This window comes from Ovis canadensis, chromosome 20 (assembly GCF_042477335.2).
Source record: "Ovis canadensis isolate MfBH-ARS-UI-01 breed Bighorn chromosome 20, ARS-UI_OviCan_v2, whole genome shotgun sequence".
NCBI lineage: Eukaryota > Metazoa > Chordata > Mammalia > Artiodactyla > Bovidae > Ovis > Ovis canadensis.
In genome coordinates, this window is record NC_091264.1 from 59,475,209 (window position 1) to 59,491,699 (window position 16,491).

A 16,491-nucleotide genomic window follows, 5' to 3' on the forward strand; every position below is an offset into this window, starting at 1 on the left:
TTTCCCATGAAGTGATGGGACTGGATGCCGTGATCTTCATTTTCTGAATATTGAGCTTTAAGCCAACTTTTTCACTCTCCTCTTTCACTTTCATCAAGAGGCTTTTTATTCAGCCACAAAAAGGAATAAGGGTCTGATACATGCTACAACATATATGAACCTCAAAAACATTGTTCTAAGTAAAAGAACACAGCAGGGAGATCCAACCAGTCCATCCTAAAGGAAACCAGTCCTGAATATTCATTGGAAGGACTGATGCTGAAGCTGAAGCTCCAATCCTTTGGCCACCTGGTGTGAAGAACTGACTCATTGGAAAACACCCTGATGCTGGGAAAGATTGAAGGCTGGAGGAGCAGGGGAAGACAGAGGATGAGATGGTTGGATGGCATCACCAAGTCACTGAACACAAGTTTGAGCAAACTCCAGGAGTTGGTGATGGACAGGGAAGCCTGGCATGCTACAATCCACGGGGTTGCAAAGAGTCGAACACAACTAAGCAACTGAACTGAAGTAAAAGAAAACTAAAATGTATGAAAACTAAAATGTCCCATAATGTATGATTCCATTTAAATGAAATACTGAGAATTGGGGAAATCAATAGAAACAGAATGGAGACTGGGGGCTGGGAGCAGGGAAATATGGGGAACCACTGCTTCATGGGTACAGGGTCTCCTTTTAGGGTGATCCAGTTGTTTGGAACTAGATAGAGGTGGTGCTTGCCCCACATTGTAGCTATATTGAACGTCACTGAATTGTTCTCTTTAAACTGGCTAATTTATGTTGTGCGGAGTTTTAGTTCAATATTTTATAAGTGGGGGGGATAGGAAAAAGACTAGAAAAGTATAAGCGGAGGTGCAGGAGGACAGACTGTTAGACTTTGGTCAAATTATGTAACTTCTGGTGCCTCTTCCTCTATATGTAAATAAGGGGAAATTAGTCACTATTGTGAAGGGCTGTGGTAAGGATTACATGTGATTTTTGTTGTTGTTTTAACTATCTAGCAGAGAAAGGGTGTAGTAGAAGAAGAGTCCTGCCTACATTCTTCAGGCCTCAGTACAACTTTGAGCTGACTTCTAACATCCTGAATCTTTATCTCATGACCTGACGGCTCTCTCCAGGCCAAGTAGAGCCACTTCCATTGCCCAAAGGCAAATGAAAAGCCCCAGGAATTAACTCTCTCATGGGCTATAGATCAGTTCAGTTCAGTTCAGTTGCTCAGTCGTGTCCGACTCTTTGCGACTGCATGAATCGCAGCACGCCAGGCCTCCCTGTCCATCACCAACTCCCGGAGTTCACTCAAACTCACGTCCATCGAGTCGGTGATGACATCCAACCATCTCATCCTCTGTCGTCCCCTTCTCCTCCTGCCCCCGGTCCCTCCTAGCATCAGAGTCTTTTCCAATGAGTCGACTCTTCGCATGAGGTGGCCAAAGTACTGGAGTTTCAGCTTTAGCATCATTCCTTCCAAAGAAATCCCAGGACTGATCTCCTTTAGGATGGACTGGTTGGATCTCCTTGCAGTCCAAGGGACTCTCAAGAGTCTTCTCCAACACCACAGTTCAAAAGGGTCAATTCTTTGGCGCTCAGCTTTCTTCACAGTCCAACTCTCACATCCATACGTGACTACTGGAAAAACCATAGCCTTGACTAGATGGACTTTTGTTGGCAAAGTAATGTCTCTACTTTTGAATATGCTATCTAGGTTGGTCATAACTTTCCTTCCAAGGAGTGAGAGTCTTAATTTCATGGCTGCAATCTCCATCTGAAGTGATTTTGGAGCCCCCAAAAATAAAGTCAGCCACAGTTTCCACTGTTTCCCCATCTATTTGCCATGAAGTGATGGGACCAGATGCCATGATCTTAGTTTTCTGAATGCTGAGCTTTAAGCCAACTTTTTCACTCTCCTCTTTCACTTTCATCAAGAGGCTCTTTAGTTCCCTTGGTACCTCTAATTTTCTTGAAGAGATCCCTATCTTTCCCATTCTATTGTTTTCATCTATTTCTTTGCATTGATCACTGAGGAAGACCATCTTACTTTTTCTCAGAGTTTCCTCCTGGACTTATGCCCCCATTGCCCACAGTGGCAGCTGACTTGGTCATGTGCCCTTTCTGGCTTTCCTCTCTTCTCTTTTCACTCTTCCCTCCCCCTAGCACTCTTCCTACCCATTCTCATCCCCTTGTGAGATTTCACTTGGAAAAATGACCCAGGCCCCAGAGCCAGGGAGGGTCCATTAAATTCAGCATGTCCTGTACAAAACTGCACCACGTGAAGACACCTCCCACCTCGAATCACCTCCACTCCCCCTCTGCCTCCTGGCCTCCCCATAACTCATTTGATCAAAATTTCCAAAGTGTGGGACACAATAAGTGGGTGTGGTAGCTGACACCAGGTGTGGCATTTAATCACACTGAGTCACTCGACTTCATCGCTTTATCATGGAGAAAGATCTTTTCCATTTCACTCTTTTCATCCTTTGATGTAGGCCTGATCTGAAGACCCGTCTAACTGTGGCCATTTACCTTTTCCACAAAGAAGAAGTAGACCTCAGGCTAGGAGCCATCAGCAGGCAGTGGTAGCTAGCTAAAATTTAATAGCACAATTTTGTCTTCTAGTAACCACAGTGACACTGGCTTTTTATTTGCAGGAGTGGCATGAAAGGTTTTTATTTTTTGATTTACATATCTTTAAGTTTAAAAGAAGGTGTCTTTATTTATTTTCCTTTTTTTGTTTTTGTATTCTTCCAGGTTTTCTTTGAGATATAGTTGACGTACAGCAACAAATAATTTAAGGTGTACAACATAATGATTTGGCTTACATACATCATGAAGTGATTGTCATAGTAGAACATCCATCATCTCATATAGATACAACATTAAAGAAATTGAAAAAAAAATCTTTTCCTTGTGACAAGAATTCTTAGGATTTATGCCCTTAAAAACGTCCATATATAACATAGAACAACATTAATTATATTTGTCATGTTGTATGTTATCTGGTGGTTCAGCAGTAAAGAATCCGCCTGCCAATGCAGGAGATGAGGGTTCAATGCCTGGGTCAGGAAGATCCCCTGGAGAAGGAACTGGCACCCCACTCCAGTACTCTTGCCTGGAGAATCCCATGGACAGAGGAGCCCGGTGGGCTACAGTCCATGGGGTCACACAGAGTCAGACACAACTCAGCAACTACACCACATTACATCTCTAGTACTTATAACTGGAAGTTTGTACTTTTTGACCACCTTCATCCAACTGGCCATCCTCCACCACCCTAAAAGTGGGTCCGTTTAAAGTAAAGGACCGTGTCCCTCGTGGTACTGGCAGCACACTTGATGAGGAAACCCCAACAGGTGGGGCCTGATGGAGGGAAGACTTGGACAGAGCTCCGCGATAGCAGGTGCTCCCCAATGGCATGGCTGTGTCCCGTCCACCCAGCTGCAGGGCCAGGAGGGGTGGACGTCCTGGGCAGGGGCTGGCTGAGCCAGCCTCATGTGTGCCCCAGGCTTTTTTGGTCATTAAAATAAGCAACTTCACTGTGCCCGCCGTGGCTCCCACATGTCCAGGCCGTGAGGGGAAAGGCTGCCTGGGATGGACGCAGCCCCAGGCTCCTGGTCGGGGAGTCCTGCCCTGAGGACTGAGGCTGGCCACTCAGGAGTAACTCAGCAGGGGTGCCGATGCACCCACTTTCCTTTGCACGTTCGCTTTAGATTAGAAGTTGTGGTGGAAGGAGGTCTATAACCCACCCGTATTTCTTTTTTTTTAGTTTTTTTTTTTCTTTTGGCTGTGCTGAGTCTTCATAGCTGTGCAGGCTTTCCTCTAGTCGTGGAGAGCGGGGGCTCCTCTCTAGTTGCCGTGCGTGGGTTTCTCATCGCGGTGGCTTCTCTTGTTGTGGAGGACGGGCTCTTAGGGCACATAGGTTCAGTAGTTGTGGCTCCCGGGCCCTAGAGCACAGGCCCAGTAGTTGTGACGCGTGAGCTTAGCTACTCCGAGGCACGTGGGATCTTCCCTGACCAGGGATCGGACCCATGTCTCCTGCGTGGGCAGGCAGCTTCTTTACCACTGAGCCACCCAGGCAGCCTTTCTACTTAATTTCTATTGGCGGCTCTTCTTCCCCAAGTCCCTTCCTCCACTTTCCAAGGAAGATGGTAAATGAGGGCCACTAATCCAGATCCATTTCACTTGAGAAAAAAATTTAAAATACATGAGACATTTTGTGCTACAAAGAACTATATGTGATGTGCACACACATTCTAAATAACAGTAGAAGAAAAAAAATACATGTGTACCCACTGCCCACCTTCCAACACTTGAAGGGAAATGCTGTCTTAAATTTTGTATTAATTACACTCCACTATTTTTCTTTTTAGACTGGCCTCATGTGCCTATATATATATATATACATGTATAGGCAATTTATATATACTTAATTTGTACGCAGTTTATGTGTATATGCAGTTTATTTTGGCCTGTTGGGGAACTTAAACACATGTAATCATACCATATACATTCCTCCATGACTGACTCTGTGACTCCAGACTGACTCTGTGTCGTTTTGGAGGGTTATCCATATGGATGCGAATAGATGCTGATGACTCATTTTCTTGGCTGTAGAGCACTCTGTTGTGTAAACAAGGGACAATCTACTTATCATCTCTGTCAGTTGACAGTCCTAGGTCATTGCCAAAGAAGAAGTTTCAAGAATGATTGCAGGAAGGCATGATGCCTCCCAAAGTTCTCCCTCTCTCATGTACAAAACCCTACCAGCAGAGGTGTGAAGCATCTTTGCCTTATGTTAGAAACTGGTTTTAACTGGGGGTAACAGGTGAACGAACTAGGCACCTAAAAGCCAGAAGGAAAAAAGCATCAAAGGAGGAAAGGGTCCTTAAACGAAAGGAAAGGAGAAATAAAAATGACTGGCCAGTCGGACACGACTGAACGACTGAGCACACACCCACAGAGGGAAAGAGGAAATAGAACTGACTCCTGGAAGGAGAACTGTCCTGATTGTGGGCACGTTCAGGGAAGCTTTCACTCTCACTGTCCACTTCCCCTACCGCAGAAACCCTTAGTGCAAGGGCCTGTGTGATGCTTAGTTTTCAAAAGCACCCTTTGCCAAAATCAGCAAATGGCCACGGTGAGTCCTGACCACTGCTAGATCCTGAAGAGTCCACTTTTCATACAAAACTCCCCCGGAGCCTTCCCACTAGTGTATTTTTAGATTCATCTTTTCCTTAGAGTATATGGGACTGTTTAGCACATAGTTATCGAATGGTACCATGTCCATGAACCTCTCATAACCTTTTGGCTATTTCCATGACTCTGAAATTCCCCACCCACAGCTTCACCCATAAGGAGTGGAAACATTTAGAGGAAGTGATACTATCAGTGGCTGAGCATCACCATGGGAAGTATTTTCCCCTAAAAGCACGGTCGCGAGCCTGCACCATCACAACACGGCTCTAGCAAGTGCAGCGTTCTCTCAGCACCTGTGTCTCTAGAGGGAAATGTGCAGGAGAAACGGAACGCTGGGAGGCAGTGCGCTCTGTCCGTCCACAGAGTGGAGACGCTGAGGTCAATAGCTAGTGTCAGGGTTAGTGTTACTGGTCTGGCCGGAGTAACTGGTTGAGTGCTTTCGAGGGCCTCTCTGGAGCCAGCCACCTGGGTTAGAAGCCCTCCTCCAACAGCCAGCCACTGTGTGCTCCTGAGCAAGTTACTTTACCTTTCTGTTCCTCAGTTTCTCATCTGCAGCGAGGAGGTAATAACAGTCCTGCCTCACTGGGTGGTTGTGAAAGTTATGAGTCAATACCTGGTTTTGAGTGTTCCGTAAATCAACATACACCAAATCCCCAAAGCCGTTATTTGACACATTTAATGCTTGATATTTATTAGCTGATAAGAGGAAGAGGGGGAGACAGAATAAGCTTTTTAAAAGAAGGAATCTAAAGAATGAGTGGGATTTGACAAGAAAAGAGCGTTCCATAAGAGGAGAGTATGGAGATATATATTTAGAGAGAGAAGTCTTCTAGGATGAATGAGTCAATCCAATTAAATTCAGCTCGACCTACGTAAAGAAAGTCAAAATGGTATACATTTCATTATCTAGGTGATAAACCGGATCACAGAGGTACAAGTATCAAAAGGAAATTTAGGAAGGATTTTTTAAAGTTAGCTTTCCTTTGTGATCATGTTGACCAACCTGCGTATCAGCAAATATTAATGGAGTCCCTACAATGGTCCCCGCCAGCATGGATCTTTTTTTCAAGTGAGTTAAAAGTCAGAAAATTATTGGGATCATTTGTTTCATTTGTGTTGGTTTGTAAGGTACCCAAGTATTAGAATAGTTTCCTCATCATTAATAAACAGAAAAAAAAAAAAAACCCTTGTATTTTCTTTTGGTCATACATTAGAGTTTGCAAGATCTTAGCTTCCTGACCAGGGATTGAACCTGCACCCTCAGCAGTGAAAGCTCAGAGTCCTAACCACTGGTCCACCAGGCAAGTCCCTGTATTACCTTTAAAGGATAGACAACTCTTGATTTTCTGTGTTAATGAGGACTCACAGGAATAAATAGTTGACAGATTAAATTATGTTTATCTGTAAGTTAAATTATCATCGTTTGCCTCTTACGTTCAATGCCCTCCCCCATCTGTTTGGATTTCTGGTTATCCTTCTTTCCTTCTCTCTCATTCTCAATTTGCAAATGGCCACCTGGGCCTAGGGTAGACAGGAGAAGCAGCTGTCTTATTCTCCCCAGTAAGTTCTAAGCAGCCTCTTGGTCACTGAACAAAGTGACCTTGGCAAACACCTTATCACCATCTCCCAAAAAAGAAATGCAATGGGTCCCTGAAACACTGGGGCTTCCCTGGTGGCTTAGTGGTAAAGAATCTGCCTGCTCTGCAGGAGACTCGGGTTTGATCCCTGGGTTGAGAAGATCCCCTAGAGGAGGGCATGGCAGCCCACTCTGGTATTCTTGCCTGGAGAATCCCATGCACAGAGGAGCCTAGTGGGCTGTGGTTTGTGGGGTCGCAAAGAGTTGGACACGACTGACGCGGGATTAATTTGCAAAGGATGCTGTTTGGAAGGTGCCAAAACAGCTCGTAGCTAAATTGAAGTAACTATGGTAATTAGTTGGTCCCAAAGAGTATTATTCACCCTTAGAATCGCATTGCCAAGGACAGAGCTGAGGAGCTTGGTTCAGGGAAGAGTTAAAAAAAAAAAAAATCAGACAGGAACATTGCAAAAATTTCCACTGAAAAATAATTTCCTTAGAAGAAAAGCTAAGAGATTTGCTAATTTGCAGCTTTCTTTGAGCCTAAGGATGGTCCTCAGCATTTGAGAAGAAAACACACGGTATTTGAATGATGGGGATGGGAGAGGGGACTCCAGGCAGACAGATGGGAATACAGCAGGGCAGAGTGAGTCCTTTAGGAAAAGGATCTATTTTAGAGTGAACTGCACCGAGAGATGAGTCCAATCTGCTTTCTCCAATATTCTTACCAACAGGAGAGATTGATAAAACATATTTGCACTGCTGTGTTTTTCAAAAGTTCAACCATCTAATAACTTTCGCAGGCACATCATACTAGGCTGCCTGAATTTCAAACATTTCCTTGCTGTTGCATGATCACAGTAGAGAGGAATGTTATTCTTATCCAGCCATTGCTAAGACTTTGTCTTCCTTAATCCCAGAACCTAAATCACTGGCTACTTCAGAGGCTCTGACCTAAATCTTAATTGACGCCATCGCCTGTTTAGACCACTGTGTGTGTGATTTCAGCCAGACAAACCCAGGAGGAAGGATTAAGGTGGCTGCAGTGGAGAACGGCTGACATTCTGACCAGTCACGCCGTGAGTTTATTGCAACACCCTTTACCTTTAGCTCTGTAAGTTTCTCCTCTTGAAGTAACCCTCCTGTCTTGACATCCAACATGGTGAAAACTAGGGTTTTGTTTCATGTGTTTTATTTTCCTCTTTAATCTTGGGGCTAGCTGGATCAGAATGTTAATAGCTAACAAACATGTGTGCCATCATGTCTGACTCTTTGCAACCCCATGGACTGTAGCCCACCGAGCTTTGCTGTCCATGGGATTCTCCAGGCGAGAATACTGAAGCAGGTTGCCTTTTCCTTCTCCAAGCATCTCCCCGACCCAGGGATTAAGCCTGTGCCTCCTGCACTGGCAGGCGGATTCTTTACCACTGAGCCACCGGGGAAGTCAACAGTAAGGCGCTAACTTACAGTCCCATTAGAACATTGACCCACATCAACTTATTTAATGTTCACAGCAGTCCTGGGGAGCGTTATTATAGCCTCCACTCTACAGAAAATGAAACTGAGAAGACCAAGGTGATATGAAGTGACTTATGTGAAGTCAGGCAAGCGATCACTTGAAAACTGCTAAAACTGAAACCCCAGTCTTTCAAATAAGGTATTTGCATAAAGATGTTCATCTAATGACTAAGCAACTCCTTGCAGTGGATCCTTACAGCGTAGACGCCTTTGGTGTGAAGACACTGATTTTTCTCAGTGGAAAATGCATTTATTTAAAAATGGGAGGCTTTTCATTTTATTCCCATCTTTCCCTTGTTGCTTATAAAGTGCTAGCCTTGAAGAGCCAAGCTTTCCTGTAGAAAAATCTACCGTATTTATGAAGTGATCCTTGAGTACCACCAGTTTTTCTTCTTAAATTCCATTTCCTTTTTCTGGTGCCTGTTATGACCAAGTCCTCTTTCCATATGCCTAATATCCATGGGCTCCTTCCAATTTGACTTTTATCAAAATGTGCTCATTGGGAAAGATTTGATCTCATTGGTTTTAATTGGTGGGATGTCAGGCCGTTACTCTCCTGCTAGTTCCATTTTAAGTCATATTCCTTGCTATGAAATGAGAAACTTGCTTCTCTAGTAAGGGAGGTCTGGGGGAGTAGATGGAGATGAGGTTTTAAAACAAGGACAGCTTCCTTTACCCTCTAAATTCCACTATATATATATATATATATACTCTGCTTACCCAGCTCCATCTCTAACTAGAGCATCTTGATCCATCAACTGAAGCATCATAACAACTTACCACACGTTTGTTTTGACACATAGAAAACAGGCATTTAGAAGAAAGTTGTTTTTCTCTGGACTTCCCTGGTGGTCCCATGGTTAAGACTTCACACTTCCAGTGCAAGGGGCACGGGTTCGATCCCTGGGATGGGAAGTTCTGTGTGGCAGGGCCAGAAAAACATGAAGGTTGTTTTCCTTTGAAAGAAGTGCAAGAATGTGTGCGGAATGCTGGGGTCATTTAGTTTCTTCAGTGGAAAGAAACAGGATGTTTCTGCATTCATTAGAAGGTTTGAAAAGTAGGAAGCAGTAAGGGTGATTGGGAAATCATTTCAGCAAACAGAATGTTAAGTATTCTGTTTTTAGACAATGTGTTCTGTTTAGAGAACAAGTAATAGAAACTATGGTCACCATAATGAAAGGGGGTGAAATCACCCCTTCCTGTCCAGCTTCTGCCCCAGTTCTTCTGAACACTCAGCCTGCTGTACTGACTGCATCACCGATACCACAGTGTCCAGTCTCCACTGGCCCGAGACCATGGAAGAGGTGAAGAAAAAGGAAAGAGTCGAGGCTCCAGTTAGCTGTCAGGATAAAATGTTATAATAAATATTGTTAAAATAGTGGGATGAGTTCCGTATCATTCCCCTCCCTTTTCCTTCCTCCTAAATATTTCAGCTTCTTGAAGACATTCTACTTGTCACTGAGCTGCAGGAAATGTATGGTAGATTTCCTGATGAGCACGTGGAAAGGATGGGTGGCTGATGCATAATAAACAATAGTAGTTTTACTGAGCATTTAGTGTATTCTGAGCAAACACTCCCCCCTTTAACTCACAATCTCCCAGTGAAGGAGGCATTATTACTGTAATTCTGGAGCTTCCACAGGGGTTAGAAGCAAGGGCTCTGGAACCAGCCTGCCTGGGTCCCAATTCCAGTTGTATCACGTGCCCGCTATGTGACCTTGGGGTAGTTACTTAACGTCTCCATGAATCAGCTTCCTCACCTTCAAAATTAAAGTAGTGATAATGTCACACCTGTGTCAGGGTCCCCAAGCCCACTTGTGGGTTTGATGTCTCACTAGGAGGACTCATAGGACTCAGCATATAACCATACTAAGGTGTTATACCTATCCACGGGATTCTCCAGGCAACAATACTGGGATGGGTTGCTGTGCCCTCTTCCAGGGGATCTCCCTGACCCAGAGATCCAACCCGAGTCTCCTGAATTGGCAGGCAGGTTCTTTACCACTAGCACCACCTGGGAAGCCCAACTATTACATCAAATGCATACAAATCAACCTCAGCAAAAGGAAAACAAATAGGGCAAAGCCTAGAGGAAACCAGGTGAAAACTACCAAGGTTCATCTCTCAGTGGAGTCACGTAGGACATACTTAACTCTTCTGCAACGAGTTATGGGAGGTGTGAAGTGCTGTCTACCAGGAAGCTCCTTGGAGACTCAGGGCTAGAGCACTGGTTGCTTGGGCACCCTCTGTGTGACATATCAAAAGTCAAGATTCCCAGGAGGGAGCAGCATAAACCCCACGTTTGTACAGTTACGTGCAGTGCATAATTCTCCTCGGAATGATAGGAACCCTCTTGAAATCCAAGTTCCAAGATGCTGCTAATGGTCAGCCTTGCAAGCAAGTCTTTTTAAGGATAGCAACCTCAGGCCTGCTATGTTAACTCTTTTTTGTACATCACCTCATTGGATTATTGTGAGATTAGATGAAGTAATATAATATCCATTCCAGTGTTCTTGCCTGGAGAATCCCATGGACAGAGGAGTCTGGTGGGCTACCATCCATAAGGTTGCAAAGACTTGGACACCACTGAGTTAGCACAACATATACCTACTGCTTACTATATATTTACTTACTGGTCACATAGTGGGCATGTAACACAACTGGGATTTGGCCCCAGGCAGGCTGGTTCCAGAGCCTTTGCTTCTAACCCCTGTGGAGGCTCCAGAATTATAGTAAGGTAGGCTTCAGCAATACGTGAACCGTGAACTTCCAGATGTTCCAGCTGGTTTTAGAAAAGACAGAGGAACCAGAGATCAAATTGCCAACATCTGCTGGATCATTGAAAATGCAAGAGAGTTCCAGAAAAACGTCTATTTCTGCTTTATTGACTATGCCAAAGCCTTTGACTGTGTGGATCACAATAAACTGTGGGAAATTCTTCAAGAGGTGGGAATACCAGACCACCTGACCTGCCTCTTGAGAAACCTATATGCAGGTCAGAAAGCAACAGTTAGAACTGGACATGGAAAAACAGACTGGTTCCAAATAGGAAAAGGAGTACGTCAAGGCTGTATATTGTCACCCTGCTTATTTAACTTATGTGCAGAGTACATCATGAGAAATGCTGGGCTGGAAGAAGCACAAGCTGGAATCAAGATTGCCAGGAAAAATATCAATAATGTCAGATATGCAGATGACACCACCCTTATGGCAGAAAGTGAAGAGGAAGTAAAAAGCCTCTTGATGAAAGTGAAAGAGGAGAGTGAAAAAGTTGGCTTAAAGCTCAACATTCAGAAAACTAAGATCATGGCATCCGGTCCCATCACTTCATGGGCAATAGATGGGGAAACAGTGGAAACAGTGTCAGACTTTATTTTTGGGGGCTCCAAAATCACTGCAGATGGTGACTACAGCCATGAAATTAAAAGACGCTTAGTCCTTGGAAGGAAAGTTATGACCAACCTAGATAGCATATTCGAAAGCAGAGACATTACTTTGCCAACAAAGGTCTGTCTGGTCAAGGCTATGGTTTTTCCAGTGGTCATGTATGGATGTGAGAGGTGGACTGTGAAGAAAGCTGAGTACCAAAGAATTGATGCTTTTGAACTGTGGTGTTGGAGAAGACTCTTGAGAGTCCCTTGGACTGCAAGGAGATGCAACCAGTCCATTCTGAAGGAGATCAGCCCTGGGTGTTCATTGGAAGGAATGATACTGAAGCTGAAACTCCAGTACTTTGGCCACTTCATGCGAAGAGTTGACTCATTGGAAAAGACTCTGATGCTGGGAGGGACTGGGGGCAGGAGGAAAAGGGGACGACAGAGGATGAGATGGCTGGATGGCATAGCTGACTCGATGGACATTAGTTTGGGTGAACTCCGGGAGTTGGTGATGGACAGGGAGGCCTGGCGTGCTGCAGTTCATGGGATTGCAGAGAGTCGGACACGACTGAGTGAATGAACTGAACTGAAGCAGTAGATAAGTATATAGTAAGTAGTACTGCTAACAGTGCTTTATACTTAGGAAGCCCTGAAAAAGTTTTTAGCCATAATTATTAAATGGAAAAAAAATACTAGGTTTAGAATGCTGATGGGACTAGCCTGGTGGTCCAGTGGTTAAAACTCTGCACTTTCAATGCAGGAGACACGGGGTCGATCCCTGGATTGGGATGATCCCCTGGAAAAGGAAATGGCAACCCAATCCAGTATTCTTGCCATGGACAGAGGAGTATGGTGGGCCAGAGTCCATGGGGTCGAAAAAGAGTCAGACATGACTTAGCAACTAAACAACTCCAACTCCAGCTCAACTTTCACCAGGATTTCATGTCTTTGGCTATGTCAATGGAATGGGTGGTAGATGCATTCGTCAGCCATATGTGAAGGTGCTGTAGATAACTGTGGCCCAGTCATATTAAGCTGAGCCAAAGAAATCCTTGTATTAAATTGTAGCCCTTGACTGCAATTGAGAGGGAATCCCATTGAGAGGGATCTTTTAATTAAAAAAAAAAAAGATTTAGAAATGGGACAGGGCTAACAGAATACTTTGAATATTGCCTCAATAGTTCAGTTCTAAAAGAGAAACTTTACAAGGAAAGAAATTTAATTAAAAGTATGCATTATCCCTGGGGATTGCAGTCTGGCTATACAGTATGATGAAATGAAGAGTCTAGGAGCAATAATTTATTTTGACATTTAGTATAGTTCATTGTTACACATGTGCCTCTTCCAGTAAATGAAATTTTTGTAAACTTCCTAGCCATTTTGTTCCCCATAGAGCTGCATGTAAAATTTCCACATGGCAAATGGTCAATAAAGGTCTATTCCTTTAACATTCAATTCCTAATATCAGTTCAGTTCAGTCGCTCAGTCATGTCGAACTCTTTGTGACCCCGCGGACTGCAGCACACCAGGCTTCCCTGTCCGTCACCAACTCCCAGAGCTTGCACAAACTCACGTTTTTTGACTGTTGAGTTTTAAACCATCTTTTTCACTCTCCTCTTTCACTTTCATCAAGAGGCTCTTTAGTTCTTCTTCACTTTCTGCCATAAGGGTGGTGTCATCTGCATATCTGAGGTTATTGATATTTCTCCCGGCAATCTTGATTCCAGCTTGTGCTGCACCCAGCCCAGCATTTCATATGATGTACTCTGCATGTAAATTAAACAAGCAGGGTGACAATATACAGCCTTGACGTACTCCTTTCCCAATTTGGAACCAGTCTGTGCTTGCTTCTTGACCTGTTTCTAACTGTTGCTTCTTGACCTGCATACAGATTTCTAAAGAGGCAGGTCAGATGGTCTGTTATTCCCATCTCTTAAAGAATTTCCCACAGTTTGTTGTGATCCACACCATCAAAGTCTTTGGTGTAATCAATAAAGCAGATGTTTTTCTAGAATTCTCTTGCTGTTTCAATGATCTCTTGCTTTTTCAATGGATGTTTGCAATTTGATTTCTGGTTCTTGTGCCTTTTCTAAATCCAGCTTGAACATCAGGAAGTTCACATTTCACGTACTATTGAAATCTGACTTGGAGAATTTTGAGCATCACTTTGCTAGTGTGTGAGGTGTGTCTAATTGTGCGATAGTTTGAATATTCTTTGGCATTGCCTTTCTTTGGAATTGGAATGAAAATTTACCTTTTCCGGTCCTGTGGCCACTGCTGAGTTTTCCAAATTTGCTGGCATATTGAGTGCAGCACTTTCACAGCATCATCTTTTAGGATTTGAAATAGCTCAACTGGAATTCCATCACCTCTACTAGCTTTGTTCGTAGTGATGCTTCCTAAGACCCAGCTGACTTTGCATTCCAGGATGTCTGGCTCTAGGAGAGTGATCACACCATTGTGGTTATCTGGGTCCTGAAGATCTTTTTTGTATAGTTCTTCTGTGTATTCTTGCCACCTCTTCTTGATATTTCTGCTTATGTTAGGTCCATACCATTTCTGTCATTTATTGTGCCCATTTTTGCATGAAATGTTCCCTTTGTATTTCTTGACGAGATCTCTAGTCTTTCCCATTCTATTGTTTTCCTCTATTTCTTTGCATTGATCACTGAGGAAGGCTTTCTTATCTCTCCTTGCTGTTCTTTGGAACTCTGCATTCAAATGGGTATACCTTTCTTTTTCTCCTTTGCCTTTCGCTTCTCTTCTTTTTTCAGCTATTTGTAAGGCCTCCTCAGACAACCATTTTGCCTTTTTGCATTTCTTTTTCATTCTTTAACATTCAATTCCTAATATATTGCCACCTAATAAGAGATTCACCTCTGGGCATGGTAGCTTATGACTTAGCCCACATGTGTAGGTGGGTATTTCCTGGATGACTATAGTCAACCCAGGGCCAGATCTTTACACCTACACAAATCCTATCCTCCAGTGAGAAAAGCAAGATGAGAAGGGAACTAAAGTAAAAGAACAATGTGACTGGGATTGTTTAATGTTATAATTTGAGGAATGAATAATGGAAGCTGGAAAAAATAAGTGAAACTCATAGAATACAGAGGTCAAAGTCTTGATTGCGGCTCTGGTTGCTTGTAGCTGGGCCCAAGCGTGCCGGTGAAAGGCTTGACTTGCACAAGAGAAGCACGAGGCAGAACATGCAAGAGAGGGAGACAGAAAAAGAGAAAGACGAAAAGGGAAGGAAGCCAGCCTAGCACCATTCATTCGGACTTTGTTTTTTTCCTACGCAGTCTCCTTTAAGTATTCCTTTAACAGGTCCTCTGCTGCTGTTCAGAGTAACTTCTTCCTGCCATGTACCAGGGTCACATTTAGATTTTATACACACACACACACACACACACACACACACACACATCTATAAGAGAAGTACCCATTTTCCTCCTGAAGTAACTTGATTCTCCAAATGGAGAGTGTTTTTCTTCTCTCTGACTTTGTTTGGGGGCGTGTCTGGGTCTAGGTCGGGTTGCAGCCACGCATAGATCTCTGTAGTCCACGAAACAGTTCTTGCACCAGTGAAGATGTGTGGGAAGACAGTGTCAAGGGGCTCACCGGTATGCCGGCACCAACGGAGAACCAACAGGCCAGCGGATGCAGGATGATTAGGGGCCCCGCACGGCCCGAGCAGGGACTGGAATCATTCATTCTGAGGCTTCCAGAGTTGGTAATGACAAGTTTACCCACAGAAATGAAAAGCTATAGAATCTGCTTGCCGGTGCAGGAGACGTGGGTTCCGTTCCCTGGGTCGGGAAGATCCCCTTGGAGAAGGAAATAGCAACCCACTCCAGCATTCTTGCCTGGGAAATCCTATGGGCAGAGGAGCCTGGTGGGCTACAGTCCATGGGGTCGCAAAGAGTCGGACACGACAGAGTGACCGAACAACGTCTCAGCAAGTCAATTTTAAAACTTAAATATGAGGAGAAGGAGTTAATGGGTGAAAAATAAATCAACCAGCATTATAGAATGGAGTCTTTGAGAGTCCAGTGAGCGTGACTGGAGGCCCTGGGAGAGGCAACATACCTTATTGTATTCAGCACAAAGCCCCTAAAGCTGAGAGCAGGAAATCCTGTGGTTCCCGCCCGTGTCCTCAGCTGAGGTCCCCAGATACCATCAGTATTCCTGAGCTAGCCAGCCGAGACCTCTCTGACACGCGAAGGGGTGCAGGACACGATATGCTTTAGAAAGTTGGTAGAAAAGTCTCTGTTGTTGAGGCCAATAAAACATTGATCCAAGGGTGCTGTCCTGGGGGAGATGAGAGAGTTATAATGATCACAAGGATTAAGGAGAGCGGACTAGACCCTCAACTGAGCTTACAGTCTGCAAAGACGCTACGGAAGGTAGCTGATGGCAAATGAAGATTCCCTGTCAGCCCAGCCCTGTAACAAAAATTAATAAAATCATGGAACTCTTGAGGGAGGTCTCTCGGAGAGCAGGTTTCCCTACCCCCATGTGTCTCCAACTTTTAAAACTTACAGAAGAGGAACTCTGATGCCTGAAGCAGAAGAGATCGCTTGGCACCCTCCCACCCCCACAGGAGCTGCTATGACTATAAAAACCTAGTACTCCCCTTGGTGTGGCTGACCGTCTAAGGGCTAAGGAAGTCCTGAGAATGTAGGACTTTCAATTTTAAAACAGGGACAGTCCCTGTTTTGTCTAGGCTCTGATCTAGGCTACTCATCCAGGTCTGGCCAGCGGGGCTGTCCCTCCTTGCCTTTGGGATGGGATGATGGTGATGGTGTTGGTGGCGATGGTGCCATCTTA

At 44.3% G+C, this 16,491-nt stretch overlaps 1 long non-coding RNA gene across 1 annotated transcript in view; it reads right to left on the reverse strand.

The window, feature by feature from the left end:
* Positions 1–5,848: 5,848 nt before the first annotated feature.
* LOC138425318 (uncharacterized) overlaps positions 5,849–16,491 on the reverse strand; it is a 62,221-nt gene continuing 51,578 nt past the window's right edge. Inside the window, exons 4-5 of the long non-coding RNA XR_011251168.1 lie at positions 9,065–9,623; positions 5,849–6,058 (exon numbers count right to left, since the gene is read on the reverse strand). This is a non-coding gene — a long non-coding RNA (uncharacterized lncRNA). The remainder of the gene's footprint in view (positions 6,059–9,064; positions 9,624–16,491) is intronic.